The sequence below is a fragment of the Oryzias melastigma genome, linkage group LG20 (genome assembly GCF_002922805.2).
Source record: "Oryzias melastigma strain HK-1 linkage group LG20, ASM292280v2, whole genome shotgun sequence".
Classification (NCBI taxonomy): Eukaryota; Metazoa; Chordata; class Actinopteri; order Beloniformes; family Adrianichthyidae; genus Oryzias; species Oryzias melastigma.
In genome coordinates, this window is record NC_050531.1 from 15,163,542 (window position 1) to 15,172,495 (window position 8,954).

An 8,954-nucleotide genomic window follows, 5' to 3' on the forward strand; every position below is an offset into this window, starting at 1 on the left:
ACTGTAAATCATATGACTTTGTGAGACAGTAGAAAGGTTGATGGCTGTAATTAAAACTTTTTTTTAGACATGCCTATTATGTTGTGTAAGCAGACAGATATATTTCTGCTGTACAAGTAAGCACACTTTATTTTCAGAGTGCTATGTCTCCTGCAGTTGATGAAAAGCAAAAGAAAATAGGTTTTCCAGATTGTCGGACCTGATGGACAGATATTCAACCACCTTTTTTCAGTCTGTGGAGACAGAGGAGCAGAAACAAGGAAAAGAGAAGGGGTTATCAGTGTCTCCATCTGTAAAGAGTGGCACAAGGCAAGAAGAGTGGCACACCTTTAATTAACCTTCACCTTCCTTCAGTTGTTTTCAAGAACCGGGTGTGAAGAGTTCCTTTGCAAAATGGGTGGGAACCAGGCTTTCATGGGGTCAAGGAAAAAAACTGTCAGGTATTTGACAACAAGGAAGTATAAGAAACTGCCAGGATTGTAGACATGGTGTTGGTTTAACTGCTTCAAGATAAAACTTGTAAGAAATAATACATAGTCTTCATTATCCAAAACAACATGCTCTTGTTTAACAATAAAAGAAGGTGAATAGTTTCCAAAGCAGTACTTATGTCTTTTCTTATTAAACTTATTAAGATTTGCTGTAAAGAAACTCTACAGTAAAGGCTGATTTCTATTGGTCCGTCTGTATTGTGTCACTATTGTGTTGTGTTGACACAAAAAATAGAACGCTTATTAATCAGTCGGGATGTTTACATCACCTCTGTCAGGTCTCCGTCTGACTCGCGTCCCTCTGCCAATTTCATGGCAAAAAGCCAGAGAAACAAAAACAGATCCCGGTTAAAAAAAAAACAAAAAAACAACAACAACTCTGGTTTTACTTTCAAAATAAAAATGTGTTCAATTTTATTTTATATATAAGGTAGCATGCCCACAAGACAACGCACGTTAACATTGTGGATAACACCATCGTCAATTATTGCCATGGACGATGAAAATTTAATTTTGGTAATACAAGAACAGCTTCAGTTATGATAAAACGTGTATTTTAAAAGGACTCAGTGAGGAAGGAGTGGGCATGGGGCCTGATTGACAAAGTTATGTATGTTGATGAGACAGGGGTGACGGGACAGACTACTCCTCCAGGAGCCAGATGGGAGGGGGGATGGACCGCAGAAGCAAAAGAGATGAGGGGTATGACCGAATTTCCTCACTACTCCCTAATTACTAAAAAACTATACAATGCAGGATTATCAAGTGCCTTGGATTTTAAAAGCAATGCAGACATCACACTCACCACTTTTTTTACTCCTCTTTCTAAAGAGCGAATATGACATCACTGATTTCATGGAGTAAAAATCTATTAAATACGAGCGTTTTACAAGCCAAACTAGTGAGTGTCAGTGCAGACTGGTTTTTCAAAGAGACTGCTAGGAAATTTCTAGGGCCCTCGATTTTGGAATTGTAGATTCGGTCAGCTCTAGAAAATGGAGAACGGCCTATATAGTGCACTTCAATAAGGAAAGATCTTGAAAGTAGGATTGAAAGATGTAATTGTGAAGCATTTAACAGTGAATCATGTACAGTCAGAAGTCTTTGGCAGTTGGGCTCTGGGCCAGATACATCTTGCATGCTACCTTGGATGTAGTGAGGAGACCCCCAGAGCCTGGACGCTAATGGTGGTTAAGATGGACCATGCCGAACCGAAAAGGCCGGAATGCAGAAAAAAAAAAAAAAAAAAAAACTTCCCTGAATTTAAAGGAAGGTTTTTCATGTGATTGGGTGTGAAGTAAGTAAGCATTTCAGCTATTGACTCAGACTGGAGACCAATTGATGATGTATAAACGCCTAGCACACAAGTGGTGAGGTAGATCTTCCGTATTGAAATTGTGCCAAACCTTCACTATGTTTGAGAAGTGAAGGTATTTGGACACGACCAACGGTCGTCTGTAGGACTTCCCACGACGATGTTCTGTATTGAATTGTCCTCAGTCACGCCAGTATCATGTTTGTCATGATTCATAGCCGTCTTCATTTGAGTCAGTGTATACAAGTGTCTAGTTTTCAGTTCTTCCTTGTCTTCTCTGCTACCTTTTTGTTGCTTTTTGTCATGTTTCGGTTTATTTATGAAATGTTTTAGTTTCTGTCACCAAACCTGGTCTCACACATATTGGGTTCTACACCGCCTGGTTCCTTTGTAACAAATCAATCCCCATGTCCAACATTTTTTTTCCTTAAAACAATTTTACTCCAATAATACAGGTGATTGATTTACCTCTACTTCACACAAACTCATAAGTTTATTCCTCAAAATGACAGTTTCTTTTGTACTATTTTCACTCCCTGCTGCTTATTGAACCTGGGTTAAATGATGCTAACCTGAGAGCTCCCAACAGTTTCTGTGTTAGATCCATCCTGTCCTGACAAGAGTCATTTAGTTTAATTTCGCCTCCGTCAGCGGCGACCCACAGAGACAGATTTTTCCTCATCGACTGACCTTTGTCAAGCTTGGTGTTGTGATGACACGACCCGTGGCTTAACTCTGGCTGACAGCCTTGTCATGTAGGATTTGACTGGTGCTGAAGGATGTGCCAAACAGCAACAGGATAAAGAAATACAATCATAAAACATCCTACTGTCATGAATGTGTTTTAGCTATTGAAAAGAAACTTCCAATAATGCCTTAGCAACTTGTTTAAAGCCTTAGTTTAGATATGGTAATTTTAAATTCTTAGCGCCTTACTGTCACCAGTCACTGTTCTTGAGAGCATCATCATCTTTAAGAACCAGATGATACATATTAATCGGCCAGCGTTTGGGATTTAACAATTACCGGCTCTTTTAGTTTTGTTGTGGTGGCACCAGATGTTGCCTTCTTTGTAACGCTCATAAGTCTTACTGGAGTCTTTCTTTTGGCCTGCAGTGATTCTCAGTGGCATCTGGCTAATTCTAATGAAAACAGTTTCTTCATCTATCAAAAAGGAAAAAAAAGGGGGCGTGTTGCACGAGGGGATGGTCTGCCCGCAGTTATTAGAGTGACGAAAAGCAGTTCACAACATTAAAGTCACTCTTTAACAGCCTATGTGGATTTTTTTGTTTTGTTACATACTATCCTATCTTTCAAAAAATAATAGATGGGAAGATTTTAAGGCAATACAAAAATAAAGATTTTAAAGGGCTCAAAACAAGAATCTTATAACTATTGTACACAAAATTATTTTTACGTGTCATACACACACATACATAGTATGTTTCATTTTAGATTTTTGCTTTTGTTCATTCCAAAAAATAAGACATAATTCATATTTATTAAAAATAAATGAATAAGGTCATGAATGCAAATCCAAATTTCTTAAAGGCTACAGTAAAACTATGCGGCTCCTTCTAGGTTTTGACCAGTAGAAAACAAGCCCAAATGGCTTTTACTGTTAAAGGTTGCTGACCCCTACACCAACCAAACTCATGAAAATGGCTATGTTCCATTTTCATGATGCCCATTGAGGTGTCCCTACGAGCCTGAAGGAATATGCACTGGCGTTCCCATTAAGATGTAGTCCCTTTTCTCTAAAACCCTCTACAGGGGTGGACAACCCAAAAAACTGCAGCACCTATACAAGTGAATGTGACCATGACTTAGGCGCTACAGCACAAGTACCATGCAGCAGAAGCACCATTTGTTAAAAACTTAAATATTTCTTATTAGTATAATGCAGTATCATGTACCAACGATGTCATCCTGTAACATGTAGAATAATCATTATACATAGTTGTCATGTTGCATAAGCATCAAACAGCAAAGGAGCCATGAGATCACATGTATCCAAGGTAACATAGAAAGTCTTCACATTTGTTGAAACTATTCTTTAGGATTTGCTGTGGCCGTTTTTAAGAAGTCTTTTTATCTGCTAACCCTTAATTGTTAAAATTGACACCTTTCGGTGGCAGTAGTAGAAAAGAAAAGAAAAGAAGGACCGTTTCTCCACCTTTTGAGCTGCAGGGCAAAAAGCTTCGTATGACCACACCACTCATTTGTCTCAAGGTTGTCATAAACACAAAACCTCAAGTCTACTCATTTTACACTTTGCAGCGCTTGGATAAAACCTAAAAAACCCCCCCCCCCAAAAAAAAAAAAAAAAAAAAAAATCAGTGACTTTATTTTGTTTTATTTATTTGAAATAAATAAATGCACTTTTTGAATAAAGAACTAACAGAGAGAACTGAACAATTAATACACAAGTCCAAACAAAAAAGAAGAGAGTGCTTAAATTGTTTGCTGATGTTGCAACTTACTTCAAACCCTTCAGCTAAGCGCTAAGTGCCAACCAGAACAATAACAATAGTAGTTTTTACCCAGTGTTTGATCCTCTACGTTTTCTGTAAAGTATGAGAATTTCTGTGTGCTGCTCTAGGCATTTAATGATTTTCACCCAAAGAAAATGTTTGATATGCTGCATGGTAGCATTTGTAAGTAATCTACCAGTTATGCTGAAACTATAACCTGAAAATAATTTAAAAAAACATTTTTTTTAGACCTGTGGGCAACTGATGGAAAAAAAGGTTGTTAGTGGCCAAAACACCAGTTTATTGGTGACTTATTAGTCAACACAATGCATTTGTTGGTTTGCTCCATCTTTCTTCAGGTTCTGGCACCACAGCTAAATCCAGTCCCATCTCCTCCACTGCAATAGTTTTTTTCCTCCCATGGTGAAAAAAAATCTAGAATAGAAAAACATAGATTGAGAGGGAGAATAATGTGAATAGTTTCACCACAGTGGAAGGTTAAAGGAGATATAGCCGGGAGGAAGAAGACAAAAAACCCATGAAAACATGCAGGTGAAGATTTTACAAAGGTACAATTCTTGAAAATTTCTGTAACAAGCTGGAAGTTTAAATGTCAGATCAAAGTAATAAGAAAAGTGGCTGCAGTGCTTGATGGATGGAGCAGGTTGCTCACAATATGGCAAACTGGAGACTGTTAGGAAAGTAAATGGGGACCTCTGGTGGATAGAAAAAGAAAAAGTGAAATTTGAAAAAGAACATTGCTGATTCTGGAATTTAAGAAATGTCAACAGTTTTGGGTCAGACAAACCCAAATTTATAAATGAAACTATATTCAATATTCTAAAATAAAATAAAAAGTCATAACAAGGTTTTATCCATTCCAACTTGTTTCTGTCAGCTCAATGGTGTATTTTTTTTTCTTTCAATGGTGTAAATTTTTTAATTGTCAAATTTCAATTTAATATATTAAGGAGAAAAAGTAAACTTTAAAGAAATAGAAAATCTAATTAGTCAGACAGGCAGTGGTCAGGCACAGAGTGGAGTTTTCAGAGGCTGAGGCAGACGGTGGTTGAAGACAAGCAAGGATCAGACATGGCATAGATTTGTCTGCAGCTACAGCAGACGGTGGTCAAGGACAGGCAGGAGTTGAGGCAGGCAGCTGATAAAGAGGGAGTGCGATCCAGAAACAGGCCAGCAGAAGAATGGACGCTCAGAATTGCAGTTTAGAGCAAAACTTCGCACTGAGCTCGGCTTGGTGCTCAGACTATGTACTGTTGAGGGTGATTGGTGATGAGAACCAGCTGTGGGACTTCTGGGAGTGGCTGCAAAGGTTGATGGGACTTGTAGTGTGAAGAGAACCCGGAAGTTACTAGTACGGTACTCTGGAGAATGTGTGTGAAGGCTGCCAGAAGTTGAGACGTATTGCAGCCTCCTGATAGGGTGCCTGAGAAGACACCTATATTCTATGAAGATCTTAACTATACTAGATACCTGGGAGCGAAAAATTACTGCCTAACTCACTTTATTGACTCATGTCCCATACACCGCACAACCCTCTGTATTTATCCGGGCTTGGGACCGCCACAATGAGAACTTAGCTTGGGCCTCCTCGTGGCTACATTATTCTGCAACCCTGAATAATTTGAACAAATTGCAGTGGCTGCCTGGACAGTCATCCATTTTAATACATTTTTAATAAATTTGATTTGTTAACAATTCTCATATTGAGTTTTGGGCAGAATGATGTGCACGCTACACAGTGAAGACAGCGTGGTGTGAATCCAGAGACCAGCCTTAACAACAGGCAGAATCACTGCAATATCTTTATTAGTCAATATAACTGGAAAAAGGTTTTCTTCATTTTAAAAAACAAATAACCAAATAGTTTTAGAATCAAATTTCTTTACCCTAGAGCACTATTGTTGCAAGATTTTCACCTGAGCAAGGATATTTTTGAAACAAATAATTAGCTTAATGTTTCATAATCCAGTAGTTTTGTCCCTGACTGCCATGCAGTGCAGCATAGACATTTCTACCAAGACAACCCCAGCTTACTTAACAGGGCGGGCTGAGGGGATCCTCTAAATAACACCTGGATTCAACAAAAAGAAAAATGATTCTGCCACCTTTAATGCTAAAAGAGCCATTTGGGCCAGTCTCACTGACCAAAACTGAGAAAGAGCCAAGAGGTCTTAAATTAGAAAAAGTACAATTGATTTGTTTTTGTGGATATTGAGCCTTTCAAATGTCTTTTCTTTTTTTGTCTCTTTGTTTTCCTCCTACTAAACTGGTAACTATGGAGAGGTTTTCCTGTGATTCTCTGAATCACACCTATAATAGTGACAGTCCAGCACTTAAAATCCCACTCCAGTCATCCTTTTTTCCGAGTGATCTTTTCCTTACGACTATGCAGTTTTAGTGAAAACGTGTCGTTGGCAAGGACATAGTTTCTCCAGAGCGGCAGGAGTTCATCAGAAGTTCACCCCTGATTTGTGGGCAGGACTGTAGCCGTGGAGTACAGCCTTCCCACCCTTTATTCATTAGTTGGTCTTTTATTAGTTTGTCTTGGCATTAGTTTGTCTTCTCCCGATTCACCACAATTTGAATAAAGAAAAACTCACAAATGCAACTTTAAGCTTGACTCTCTTTATATTTGCCCTTCATCCTCAGATAAATGCTACAAGAACATGTTAAAAATCACCATAAACAAGATTTTCATCAGAGTGGGTCTTTAAGTAAGAGGTGTCAGGTTGTCTTTGCATTTCCACACATACTCTGTTTAGGTTGCCCTCGCTGCTTTAGTGGTCACCCATAAGCCTATTTGGATCTTAGCTGAGATAGCAATGGGTTTACTCGTCGCTGGTGATGCTGCGGACTATTCTCTATGCGAGAGTATTAGTGCTGCTAAATGCACTAATACGCTCTGGGTCAGCCTGGTTATGAGGACACGCCGCTTCGGAGCAGGTGGACAGGAGACGGCGGGCCAAGTGAGAAGAGAGTGTTAGATCAGAGCAGCGATCGTTTAGCTGCTGAAGTATTCCGTCATTGATCTTTTGCAAGGAACCAGGAGAAGAACAGATGTGTGTTTAGGCTTTTGGACATGTTTTCCAAGTTGAAAGGCCTGTTCAAAGGCCCGCAGGTGCCAGCAGATTCCGGGACTGCCAAAAAAGACCCTGTCCCTGCACCTCCAGCGAAGGTAAGACCTGCTGCATAGGAAATATCCTCTCTGTTTTGTTAATTCAAGGGGACTTTAAAAGAGAAATAAAAGCAGGAAATCTCTGAACTAATTACCACAAAAACAATTATAATGATTTAGAATTTCACATATAATCTGCTCAGAAAAACCTTAAAATCATTGTAATTCAGTTTATTTTCAGAAGTGCCTACAAGACTGATGATTCATTTCTCAAACTTAAATCCCCAACATTTAAATGGCTTTCTAATGAATGTGGTCAAATGGAGCCAAGATTTGACAGAGGAAAATGTTTGTCATGCAGGAGGAGAAACCAGCCGATAAAGAGAATGAAACCAAGAAGGAGGACAAACCTCCAGGTAAGTCAGTTCCATGATTCACATTCATATATAAAGAGGGTTTGTGTATGTCTGCAAATGCTTCTATTTCAAAGTTAGGTTTTTTTTTGTGAAGTGCTGTGCAGAATCTTATTCGACGTCTGTTTGTGTCATACTTCGATGCAAAAACTACCAAATATCTGGGAGCTCCAGACACCTCGAACCACGAGCTCTTGAGAGGCAGACGTATTGATCATAAAAAATGACACCTAATTGCCCTTGCAACGCAAGAAGCATGCACAGCAGAGCAGAGTGACCCACGTTTAATAAAAAGATGAAATATTTTACAAATGCAATTTAAAATTTTCTGTTCCATTCTCCTTCGCATTCTAAGCAAAATGTTATGGTATGTCACTAAAAATGTGATTTGCTCATCAGTTGTTGATGCAAGTCTAATACAACTGTGATACATTTTATGTTGCATCAATTAATGTTTGTTTTTTTCAAATAACACAATAAGTGTGGCAGAGAAGACACCAAAGTGGATTAAGACTGTTTTACATGCTGCTGAGGCATTCTCCTCCTAAAGAAATACAGGTTGATAAATCATGAAAAGAAAAGGTCATACTGGGGTGGGATTATATAAGTTCGCTTCCTCCCACTCTCTTTCAAGTCATCAACTTGTGATACATAAAGTGAGATGTTATTTTATGTATTATTCCCTGATTGCTTGAAATGAACCATTTAATTTATTCAAATATAGAAAATGATTTTTAAAATAACTGAAGAACCCAGATATTTATGTTCTCATGGAAATGTTTGAAGTTTAAAGAGGCTGTTTTCTGAGTGCACAACAGTATTAAAGGGAATATTTTTGAGACACAAACAAGTATCAATATCCATCCGTCCATCTTTTTTACCCCTTTAACACCTGAGGCGTCGCCAGTGAACACAAACAAAATATTTAACATACTCGCGCTGCTTTTCTCCTTCATAATCTACTTTATTACATTGATTGTGTTATCGGTTGAAAAGCTGCAGTAAATAAAAGAACATAAACACTGAAGCTACAGTGTTTAAAGGTTAAAGAGTAAGCTAAAGTATCAAATGGCTGAAATTATGCAGAATTGTTAGCTTTTTGAGTTGATCACAAAGAGAAAATTT